The sequence below is a fragment of the Choloepus didactylus genome, chromosome 7 (assembly GCF_015220235.1).
Source record: "Choloepus didactylus isolate mChoDid1 chromosome 7, mChoDid1.pri, whole genome shotgun sequence".
Taxonomy (NCBI): Eukaryota; Metazoa; Chordata; class Mammalia; order Pilosa; family Megalonychidae; genus Choloepus; species Choloepus didactylus.
The window spans coordinates 16,904,410-16,917,065 of NC_051313.1; the positions used below are offsets into that span (position 1 = coordinate 16,904,410).

General features: G+C 39.1%; 1 protein-coding gene across 13 annotated transcripts in view; it reads left to right on the top strand.

The window, feature by feature from the left end:
• The window catches only part of EPB41L2 (erythrocyte membrane protein band 4.1 like 2), a 229,245-nt gene that overhangs the window by 41,591 nt on the left and 174,998 nt on the right, over nucleotides 1-12,656 (top strand). The window contains exon 1 of one of the 13 annotated variants that reach the window (XM_037844857.1): nucleotides 4,827-4,845. The exons of 11 other annotated variants lie outside the window; for them this stretch is intronic. The gene's annotated coding sequence lies outside the window, so the exon portion shown is untranslated. Of the gene's footprint in view, nucleotides 1-4,826; nucleotides 4,846-6,270; nucleotides 6,291-12,656 lie in introns of those variants that run through there. One more of the 13 variants, XM_037844856.1, reaches the window with a different exon arrangement.

Here is a 12,656-nt window from a genome sequence, read left to right on the forward strand (position 1 = left end):
GAATAGCCCAGAAGGAAGTGCCGGAAGTGTTTGAGAATTGTGTTTATGATCTCTTCACAAGAGGGAAAAGTGTTAAGTATCACTTACCTATTTGGATAAAAGTGGATGCTTATATTCTAATGAGTGAAATCATTAAAGAACCATAAGAGAATGCAGTTAAACATATCATCTGGGCTGTAGTTAATCTTTGAAAGTGTAACATTAAAGGTAGAAAATGTAATACCAAAGGTGGATAGATTTGATTACTTAGTCTAAAAAATTTTAGAACACCCCATAAATAAAATTTAAAAGTAGATTATAAATGCTGCATTGTTGGCCACGAATATGGTAAAGGATCAATATTCTTCATAAAGGGCTCATATAAATTAGTGAGAAAAACTAATACCTTGATAAAAATGGAAATTGGTTTTAGAAATGATAGGTTACAGTTACCTTCAATACTTGATTTTCCTTTTTCTGTTCTTTAGATTTCTGTATGAAAATGTGTGAGGATTTTCTTTATAGAGAGTCGTAACTTCCTATAAAAGCCTCCTGGATACAAATAAAGCACATCTGAAAGTAAAAAGTTAAAACATCTAGGGTTTAAATTTAATTAAAACAGCAAGGTGCCGTAGCTTGGAAGTTAAAAAGTTTAATTCACCCATGTTTGTGTTTTTGAAAATAGTACTATTTTATAATTATATATATCCTAAAGTGTTTTTTAAATTCTTACTGTTTTTTAGAAATTGAATTAACAAATTGTTTAGGGGTTTGTTTTTCTCTGTTTCTGTTACCTGAGCAAATTGCAAATTCACTGTCAAGGATACTTGCTTTAGGGACTGAATGCTAGGTTTTCGTAATTCTCTGTTTCTATGTCTGCTTTTGGGAAGCAAGCCTGTTTTCCACTCTCCACCTGGCCACAGGCTTCCTTTTTGCTCTCCAAGTATGTTTCCTGTCTCTGTGAAAAGAGTCAGCTCTGTGATGGTTTTTCCCTTTGGCTTTAAAATTCTTTCAACTAAACGTTTCTTGGCTGAGGGTTGTTTTTTTTTTTTTTTTCCTCTGATGTCACAACGAAGATTTATACCCACTAGTGACAGACCGTGTGCTGCATTTGTGGCCCCTGACTGGCGGAAGAATTGAGCCATTCTGTGGTGACCTCGCGGAGTCTGAGAATGTTCTTTCTAGGGGATTGAGCGTTAATCATAGGGAGACCACCAGCCACAGCCAGCTGAGGGTTGTGCAAACGCTGGCAAAAATTTTCTGCTCATCAGTGAATTTTCTGGAAGCCTAAAGGTTGATTTTTAAGGTCCAGCCAGGGTTAATTCAGTGCCTGTTTTATTCCTGGCAGTGTCTTACCTGCTGGAGATGTTAGTTATTGAGCTCCTCCTAGTCCACTGGTATATATATTGTTAAATTATTAAAGTACTTTGCAAAACATATCTATGTATATTTTCATTTAATTACTCTGATTACTTCCTGAGATAATTGAGCAGGGAGGATTTTAATTCTTATTCAAATTAAGAGGCAATAGTTGGACTTGAATGTACCTTTGCTTTTTCCCACTTTTTTTTTTTTTAAATAATAGTTTTATAGTTGTTTATCAGCACACAATCTAATGTCTAGGTGTTACTTCATTTTATGCAACAGATTTATTCCTGGAAAAGTCTTGTTTTTAAAGCAAGTTCTTAAAACAAGTGGTGTTTTAAATGTAACTATAATGGCTTTCGATTTACAAGATCCATTGGTGTTTTTTTTTTTTTTTTAAATAAATAATGGCTTTCTGAGTTACTGCTTTTTTTGTGTGACTGTGGTAGTTTTCAGGCCTGAGTATGCACAAGAATCATCCATTCATGTAGTGAATTTATGAAAAACACAGATTCCCTGATCCCTCAACCTCAGAATCTGCCCTTTTTGTTTCTCTCTGTTACCAGATTATTTTCTTAAGGGCTGTGAGCTTTTCTTGTTCATTTTGGTATTCTTTTCAGTGAACAGCCTGGTTGTGTGTGTGTGTGTTTCTCTTATTAAGTGCTTAATAAATACTTGCAGAATGAATGCAGGGAGGGTTTCCCAGAAGTGAATACCTGAACAAATTAGTGCCATATGAATTGTGGAAGGAGAAGATCAGAAGGGATTTTAATGCTCAAAAGTTAGATATGTTGAAACTGGTTTCCCATTAACCTATTAAACATAGTTCAAACATTCGTTTTACTAGCAAGATCATTTAAATAAATGATCATGAAAATCCAAGAGAAGGATTTTACTGGAAAAGGTGTAACAGAAAATAGGAATGAATGGAGAAAAAAAAATCTCGTTATTTCACACAAGTGAAATCTCAAACCAGCTTGAAAGTTAAGGTTTTCTTCTTAGAGACATTGTTCTCTAGCTACAAGCTACTGCAGATTCAGCCCATTGGCAGCGACACAGAAAACTGCTCTTTTCACCCTTTCTAGCACACAAATGTAGATGATTCATAGCTCGAACCCATCTTCAAGAAACTGCTGGCTTTATTGGAGCCAAATATCCGGAGTTTTTCATTTAGACACATGAAGAGTCTTCATTGCTCTTGCCATATGTAAGGTATATGTGAAAACTCAACAAAACAAAATGACAAAAACAACAGAAACACCTTTGACTTATTGTGTGTCAATACAAATGCAAACATAACTTGTTTGGCAATAAATACATCTCTTTGTCTTATTCACTATATCAATCTGTGTTAACTGCTTTTTAATATAGTAACTGCACTCAGTATTTATTGAATATAGGGTTGGAGGTAGGATGAAGACAGGAATCAGTGATTGATTCTGTATTTTCATCTTTTACTATTTAGAAAAGTCCAGTTTTATTTTAAGATCGGTTTTCTAATGCTTAGAGAAATTTAAAAATGTAACAGTTGTAAAGCTATTCCTTAATTGCCTGTTTAGCTCAATCTGAAGTAAATCTTTCCCAGGCTCAAGCTTTCAAACATGGGCCAGAAAACCCATGTGTTGGAACAGTGAACTTAAGGGCTGCCTTCTTATGCCAGACCTCTGGGTAACCTTGGGGGTTAGTTGTTCTTTTGTTTTTGTTTCCTTATTCTAAAGTGAGTCATGTGAAGATGTGGACAGTTAGAAATGTTTTTTGGTTCCTTGGTGATTGTGTTATAAACTGCTTTATGCTGGTGTTGCATCTCCAACAAGGAGGCTGTTTCTTCCTGGCATGTTTCCATGGACACTTTCTCATAAATACTAACAATTAGATGTGCTTTGAAGATGCTGATAAATTGATAAACAGTAATATGAAATCTTTTGATACTCTCTTTTGTTTATGGAGATGAAAGTCTGATTTGTTAACATTTAGTTAAGGCAAGCAGTGAATAAATGCATGTTTACAACTGGTACTTCTGCTGTGCGGTTTATCTATTTAAATTGGAAAAATTATCTAAAATAACAAGATGTGCTTTTTTATACTTAGATACGGGCAAGTCAGATCTCTCACAACCTAGATATGTAAGACTTTTCCTTTGATTTCCAATTTGTATTCATTAGATTGCTTTCCAGATTTTTTTCCAGTATGATCTGCAGACTTTATTTTGCTGGACTAATTGAAAGTGTTCATTTGAAAAGGAGTTCTGAACTTGAGCATGTTTTAATTTAGTGTTTATATTGGACTCTGACAGAAAACTGTTCTTTTGATTAATCGTAGTAGTGGGTCTGTGTAATTGAACAGAGATTCCTTTGCTTATCATTTGTGTGTGTGGTTTTTGGACAGTTTTTGATATTGTACTTTTTTGGAGTAGTTGCCTTTGCATCATTATTGGAACTTGTTTGAGTTTGTAAGTGCTTTTTGGAGAGAGAAAATGTTCCCTGGAAAATATTAGTTTTTTTTTTTATTTTTTAAAAATCTGTGAGTTGTGATCTTGGCTTGCCAGATTGAATCTTGGCATTTGACTCTCCCAGGACATTGTAGTATCCAGCTTTATTTTGTGAGTCCCACAGATGCCTTTTTGCCATTTGGGCTCCTTTGTTTTTTTTTAAATAAATGACCAATCTGTGAAAAATTAAGCCAAATGGTATATAAGGAATTCCTGGTTTTCAAAGAGTCTTTAAATTTTGTATGTAAAAGTTAATGTTTTATTTTTAGAAGTTAGATACAATTTACCTCCTCTTGCCCTCACCTCCCCTTAAATAAAGGAGTAGACTGTTGATTGATTTTTTTGTACCCAATAAAAACTGAGAGGAACAATGACTTCATCTTTGTGGTTTGTCCACATGCCTTAATGTGATCCATAAGACTGTGGGAAAACCCCAGATTCAAATGAAGATATGGTGGGTGAGTGGACTGCATGAGGTTGGTTGTTGGGTTTTTTTTTTTTTAAATCAAAAGGCAGATGTACCTATTTTAGCTACTTTTCTTATTTGAAACATGGCATGCTGAGAATAGTGGAAAGCCAAGGCCAGTGAAGCATCAGGAAATGGCTTCGTGGGTTGCCCATTGCATCCTTGAAGACTTGGATAAAATAGAAACAGCTGTGATTCCAAGTACCCTATAAATTTCAAATATTGGTGTAGCACACTTTATGAGCTGATTTAATAAAGAACTTTGCTCACATGTGTATGGTGATTTGCTTTCAGTTTTCTTCACAAAAATGCAAAACATTTAGGACCCTTTTATATTGCTAAATGAAAAATTGTGTGCATTTGACTTCATAAAGCAAATAGCCTTGAGAGATGGGCTTGCCTAGAAATTGACTACATTTTTTGTTGGAGAACGGGTGAAAAGGGCAGTTTCCTGTGTTGCTGCCAAAAGGGTTGAACAATTTGTAGTAGCTTGTGGCCAGAAAACAACTTCTGTGAGGCAAAAACAGCAACTCCAAACTGGTTCTGGGTATGTGTGAGAAAATGCTTTTTTTCCTACTCAAACGTTAGGCTTTTTATAAAATTTCTTTTATACAGAAAATTTTTAATCTCAACCTCTTAGAATGTGGTTTGGTTGATTTGGATAAAAATCTGGGGAAATATATTTGAAGTTAGCAAAAGTGGGGCATAGTGTAGTACTTAAGAAAAGGGAGTTAGGATTCATATTTTGCTTTTATATAGCCGTGGGCTTGGATGGTAATCTGTTTTTTCTTCTGCTTTCAAGGTGTAAGTAAATCCTGTTATCCAGACATGCAATTTATGGGGATGGTTTTGTTTTTTTTTAGTTAACTATTTAGAAGTGTATCTTCTAGTGCTCTTGGGCAATGTGTTCCATTTTTTTTTAAGACATATGCTTATGAAATATATGTATGTAAGTACTAGTAATGACCATGTATTAGTGCTGAGAGTGTGCTAGGCTCTGTGCTGATGTCCTGATATTACGTCATTTTTTTCTGGATGAGGAAAACAGCTTAGAGAGGGGTTAAGGGTTTGCCAAGCTTGTGCAGCTAGAAAGTGCTGGAGCTGAGATTTGGAGTCTGGTCTGCACATTCTTAATTATTTCAAAACAGCTGCTGTTCCAAATATTCATTTTGTAGAATAAAAATCTGTGAAAGATTATTCTAGTTAAAATGGCCTTGGATATGAGTGGAGATAGTCTTGGTTTGATTTAGTTTTCACATCTCTACTAAGCTCTTTTTTCAGTTGCAGCTTCCACCACACTTGAACATCTGTGTACTTAATCATTTTAAATGTAATTTTGTGGCCTGAGTTACCACCATATACAGGTTGATTACTTAAATACTCCAGACTTTGCTTTATTTTGTTAACCTTAATTTTGATCTTTCTCTTCTTGGGGATATCTATTAGTTTTTTTCATTAAAATGCAGAGGATAGTTGGTTAAGGGATAACCTTTTTCTTAATATTTTGCCCTACTCATCTCCGTGAATTCCTTCTTCATCGTGTATTTTTAAGGAGCTCTGTGTTTATAATCTAGCACAGTGGTTCCCAAGTTTGGTTGTGGGGTTGGGAGGGCATGGGTGAGTTTGTCTCCTGTGGGACATTTGGCATGATCTGCAGACATTTTTATTTGCCAGGACGTGGAGGTGCTTCTGGCATCTAAAGGGGAGAAAGCCAGGGAGGCTGCTAAACATCCCACAACGCACAGGACAGTGCTTCATGACAAAGAATTAATTCACTGACCCAAAATGTTAATAATGCCGTGGTCGAGAAACCCTGATTAGTTAGCATAGGGCACAGACCAAATCTAATCACTTAGAAATGTTTCTGTCTTCATGAGGGTTTTCATAACAAAAAACTTGGTGGTAACTTGACACGGTTTTGTTTTCTCTTCCAGAGGTGGAGAGGAAGCTATCTGTCTGTCGCTCATCCAGCCCAAAGCCAAATAACATAAGGTGATCTTACCCTGGATTCTGTCTGTCTTTGACCTTCTTTCTGCCTGCACCCCTGCCCCACCTCAGAACAGTTCCCACCTTCAGCTCTTCCTTGCCATTATCTTTGCCAAGGTTAATCCCCTGCTTGTAAAGAATGGTACAGGAGTGCCTTGGCTTGGGGTGGGAGACAAGCCTAAGAATGAAAGGGATTCTGTACCTACCAAAGATAGATTCCACCTCATGCAGTTTTGACCTGGATGTAGGGCTTGGTGTGCTTCTGGGCACTGTGCTGAGCACTGAGCCACACAATCCATCGAGTCAAAGATTAGCTTTGCAAACTGAAAGTTGAAATATAGTGGTAAATGGAATTTGAGGTTCTCTTAAAAAGAGGAACCTCTAGTTTCAATATCCATTAAATGTCTACCCTGGCAAGTAGAGCAACTGATATTTGCATTTTATTATCTCCTGAGTTCTTGGGCCTGGCCTTTGTGATTCTGATGAAATAGCTCTGAAAGGTGCTGTTTCATATCTTGTTGCCTTTGCAGGTGCTGGGGTCTCTGTACCTCCTTCCTTTGATTGTTGCTGCTTCAGGTGGGGCTCAGTTTTACCCCACTGCATCTCTGCTCTTAGATTTTTTTGCATATTGCTTGATGCAGGCATTTCTCACAGTGGACTGAGATCTTTGCCTTACAGTCTGTGTCCCTTACTAGACTGTGATCTCCGCCAGCTGCTATGCTAGCACAGTGCTGCCTTCACAGTAGGCAGTCCCTAAATGTGGAGTGAATGAATAGTGGACAAGGAGAAGCAAATGCCTTAGCAGTCTTAACACTGAAAAAGGGGAAATGGGTAATTGGAAGGCAGGCTGCTGAGGAAGGGCCTAAGTAAGTGAAGGTGTGCTTGTTACATTCTCCTGGACATACTGGTGTGGTTTGTGCTATGCACATTATTATTTCTTTTAATTCAGTTTTATTGAAATACATTCACATACCATACAATCATCCATGGTGTACAATCAACTTTTCAAAGTACCATCATATAGTTATGCAATTCATCACCCCAATCTATTTTTAACATTTTCCTTACATCAGAAAGAATCAGAATAAGAATAAAAAATAAAAAGTAAAAAACACCCAAATATCCCGCCATCCCACCCTATTTTTTCATTTAGTTTTTGTCCTCATTTTTCTACTCATCCATCCATACACTGGATAAAGGGAGCGTGATCGTGATCCACAAGGTTTTCAGAATCACACTGTCATGCCTCGTAAGCTCCATTGTTATACAACGGTCTTCAAGAGTCCAGACTGCTGGGTTGGAGTTTGATAGTTTCAGTTATTTACTTCTAGCTATTCCAATCCATTAAAACCTAAAATGTGTTATCTATATAGTGTGTAAGAATGCCCACCAGAGTGACCTCTCAACTCCGTTTGAAATTTCTCAGCCACTGAAACTTTATTTTGTTTCATTTTGCATCCCCCTTTTGGTCAAGAAGATATTCTCAATCCTATGATGCTGGGTCCAGATTCATTCCCAGGAGTAGTATCTTGTGCACATTATTTTTGATGTGGGAAGTCTGGGGGAGTGAGGCTAGTGGGCTGTTCCATGACCTTGGCCATATCCACAGATTCAGATGGCGTTCACATCCTCCATCTGAGGTTGCCCCAGCTAAAGTATCCCCTTGCTCTGAAGGTCGTGTAGCGTTTGTATGTTCTTGAGTAAGATCTGCCTATTTGCTGGCAAATATGACTTAACTGGATTTCACTACTGAATTTTTTTTCCCTGTCAGGAAGGACCTGCTTTTGCAGTGATAGAAATGACCCTTGAAGTCCTCGTGGTGATTTCCGGAGGGCAGCATTTTGTAGCACATTTAATTCTAGGCTGGGCCTCTTAGCGCTTCTTTGGGCAGATTTGCTTCCTTAGGCTTCATTTCCACTGCCACTTGAATTTCCAGAGACACAGCTCCATTTTCCTCCAGGGCTTTACTCTGCAATGTGCATTAGTGCCACCATTAGTGGCTTGGGTTAGAATGAATAGCAACTTGATAATGTGTGTTTTTGTTTTTCTGTTGAATTACATGAAAGCCCTTATTAGATACTTTTATTCAAATCTAGAGATAATTATGGGAAAAGCAGTTCTTTCAGTTCAAGGCCCACCAGCAGGCACCAGGGCTTATCACCTTTTGACTGGTCTCTTGCAAACTGAACACGCCTCATTGCACAGGTGTTTGCATGGATGAACAAATTATATTTTGACAATAAACTGTTATGTCCAGCTGATCGGAGAGGCAGGGCAGAGTTCCTTCCTTTGGGAAAGGAATGAGAGAGAATATTACCAAACATTCTCATAAAAGATTTCAAACAAAGGCATTTCTTGAGAATGAAATACTTGAGAGTATTCTTTCTTTCTTTTTTTTTTTTTTTTGTATTTCTTTAGTGGTTGGAACCCAGCCTTGTACTGGACAGATTTTTTTTTTTTTTAATGAATAACTAGTACATTTTTTAAAAAATAATATTTTGAATAATATTTTGTAACTTAGGATGTTAGCTGTGGTTAGATTGTGGCTGAGACCATAGGACCATTCAATTTCCAATGCTACCAGTTTTTTGAGTCTCTATTTTGCTTTATGTATGGATGTGAAATTGAAACCCGGGAGGGGAGGGTTGACAAGGAAATTGTCCTGGGATTGCCAAGCATCACTCAGGGTCTGCTTAAAGTTTGTGTCTTTGAACTTAAATTGAGAGGATCTACCGTGGTTGATTGTGTTTGGCTGCTTGAGTGCGGCTATGAAGTATAAGCCCAGAGTCAGGTGTCACTGCTAAGCATTAGTGTGTGAGCATAAGATAAGTGTGTGTCGAAAGACAAATCAGAGTCGAGTTTGCAGACTACAGCATTTTTTTCTGGACACTAAAATTTTGTTGCAGCAAAGGAAGCCAAATTACTTGCAATAACGGAAGTCGCTTTGGGGTTCTAGGGATGGCAAACACTTTTTATAGACATGAAAAGGAAGTTAGCTTGACTCCTATTGATTGAAGGAGGGTTTGTCCGTCTTACAGGGGTGGGTTGGGGCAAGTGGGCTTTCTTTTGTATTGGGTCAAACATAATGAACTAGGGGCTAGATTGGCTATCTGGGTCTGCTGCCTTGATGGGGAATTCACATTTCAAAAGATAGCAAGAGGAAACTCAAGAGGGAATTCAGAGAGGAAGTAGGGCAAGTGTTTTTCTTTCTTTCTTTCTTTCTTTTTTTTTTTTTTTGGCTCTGCGGGGTCCCCCAGGGTTTACAATTTTATCAAGTGCTAGAGGGTGAGGGCCTCGGGAGGTTAGAGCACTAGGGCCTATGGAATCCCAGTAACTTAAGGAGGGTGATGAAGCAGGGGCAGAGGGAGGGCAGTAGAGGCAGTGTCTTCTGGGGTCTGGGCATTTGGAGCTGGGGTTCCAGAGAAATTGAGCTGGAATGATAAGACTATAATCAGAGATAGGGATGCATGAGACGGAGCTAACGGTAGGATTATAGGTTTAGGGCAGGGTTTTTCAAGCAGTCATTTTTAGAGGGCCGTGAGGAGCATTTTAAAAAGTGAAATAGAGTCGAACTATACAGGAATCACACCCTCATCTATCCTGTTCAGAACTTTTACATGAATTTAAAAAAAAAAAAAAAGGGAGGCTTTTCGCCTCTGGGTGAGGAAGCAACAAAGGAAGTGAGGAGGAAAGAGGTGCCCCCTTTTCTGTCTCACTGCTGTAGTCCCCTCATGGGGAGAAGGCTCATGGATGGAGAGAGTGGGGGCTGGAGCCCACGTTTATGCTTTAGTCCTGATCAGAGAGAATCACACATAGTGATTTGAAACTTTGTTTCCATTAAGCTGGGTGTGTTTACTGTGTAATTGTGAACTGGATTGGGATATAAACATTATACTCTGGGCCAGAATGGGAAAAATTTGAAAGCTGTGACTGTGGGAATGAGAAACTGAAGTCGAGTGGAGGGACAGGATCATTGGAGATTTGCTGTTGGGTGTGTGTGTGTGTGTGTGTGTATTTGTGTACACATGTACACACTTTTGAGCTTCTGTGCTTTTTTCCAGAAAGTAGTAGGAATATAGGTACTCCAAACGACTTATATTTGGAATGCATTTACATGAAGGTTTGGGATTGAGCTTTTACTAGATGCCCTCTCCCCCAGCTAGTAAAGATGTTAAGCATTGGGGGGTGGAGAGAAGAGCAAAGCCAGATATTGGTTGAACTTCCGACTCAGACCTTGGTCTTTGTTGCTCCACTATTGGATGGAGGGAAGTAGATTGGAAAAATGCCAGGATCTGGTTCATCTCTAAGATTCTGTGATCCTGTAAAAGCTGGACATTGAGGAGAGGGGACTCTTGCTGTGGTTTGGATCACGGGGGACAGCCTTCTGGAACTTGTACAGCTTCAGGTTGACCATGAAACACATAATTAGCAATAGATGATTGGAAACTGACTAACTTTTAGGGAGTTATGAAGATAACCAAGCCCTGTAAAAAGATCCAAGTAGGCACATTCCTGGGAATTGTGAGGTTATGAGTTCTAGGTTCTTCTTCTACAGTGTCTTGATTACTTTTTTTTAAATGAAAAATATTAGCATTGGCATCTGAGTGTGATTTTGTCTTTGCTTTAGAATGGAAGTATAAACAGACAAGCATATTTGGGCTTTCCCGGTCCATCTCCCTGTTATTTTGACTAGTACAATCTTGATAGAAGGTTGCAGAGCTTTGTGCTGCCTTCTCGCCTGGACTGGAGAGGTGGGGAGTCTGGTTTCCCTCTGCCCTGTCTGTGCTGGACAGGTGTTGGCCGTGGGGAGCAGTCTCATAAAAAGGGAGGGGAAAGGTGACTGAGGGGGTGATTTGGGTGCAGGTGCAGATTTCCATAGCCTTTCATCTCCAGTCACTCGAAGATGTCCGGGACCCCGTCTCTGGGTGGGCGCCTGGCTGGTGGTGCCCTGGGGGAGGGATTCTTCACTGGGCTGTTAGCATGCATGGAGGGGGCAGGAGGGGCATCTCCCACTCATTACTCCTGGAGCAACCGTGCTTGAGTTGGGACTCCTCATTGTGGTTTTGGACTTGGTAAAATTTGTGGTTATGTTTTTAACTACTTTCAAGTGAACTATAGGTTGATTGGGCCTTCCTTCTTAGGTAGGTTTGGGGAGATGACATTCCCTTTAGTGACATTCAGTAGGGAAAATAATAACAACAATAGCTAACTGTTTATTGGGTGTTTACTTTGTCATTCTGCTTATATTATTTTATCTACATGGATAGCCAGGTATTATAATTCCATAGGTTCATTTTACAGATTGAGGATTGAGGCTCACATCCCCCCTCTTTTTCTGTCATCCCCATTTCCCCCCAGTGTGTCTGTCCCCTCACTTGGCTGGCCTTGGGATATATGGTTCTTGTTTCAAGCCAGTGACTGGAAATTGGAACAGAGCCTGTTCACCAGCCTGGGACTGCCTGTAGATAGACATGTAGAGTTAATCCTTCTTAGGCTGCCAGATATTAAATAAAGGTTTAGAGCTGCTAAGGTTTGGCCTTGTAAGGATGGTCCTGACAGTACTGGGTGTTGTGCTCTACAGAAAGTTTAAAGCTGAAAAGTTGCAAGTACAGGGGTCTCCAGGCAGAGCACAGTCAAGTATGACAGGGAGGTTTTTTAGCAGCTGGGCAGGGCTTTGTGTTTAAGTTAAACAGCATTGGGGGGGCTACGGGGTTCAAGTTGCAAGCTGCATTCCAGGCATGGTCAGACCTTGGCTGTAATGACATCACCTCCACAGGTGCCAAATTCTTTTTCCGACATAGCCTGCTTGGGCTGAAAGAAAAAAAGAAAAAGAGAGAGAAATAGAGGGGGAAAGGTAGGGGAGAGGAGATGTTTAAGTACCACTGTGAAATTTTGTTGTGAAAATAAGTATGAAATTCAATTACTGAGTGTGTGTGTAGAGGTGGGGAAATGAAGAGTTGAAATACCGTTCATTGTGAAAACCCCACAATTCCAGAAATCCCCGTTTTAGGTTACTGGTCTGGTGTTCAGTTGCTCCCAAGAGATTTTTGTGGCGTTTAGGATGGGAGGAGAGGGGATTTTAGACTAGATGAGAAAAGTAGCTGTGGAGGAACAAAGTTGAGAGTTTTTTTTCCCTCTATTTTTCCCCCAGTTGAAGACTGGATTACATTGTTTCTAAGACAACTGATTAGTTTATTTCATGTTTGGTAGAGGCTTGAAGAGCTCTGATTCAAAACATCAAGCTTGTATTCAAGGGATTGGATCTTTTTTATATAAATTTGTTGAATAAAACTTAGAATACAGAGAAGTGTAAGTAATAAAAGAAAAGCCAGCCTTATTCCCACATTCCCACCTTCACATATAATCACTGTT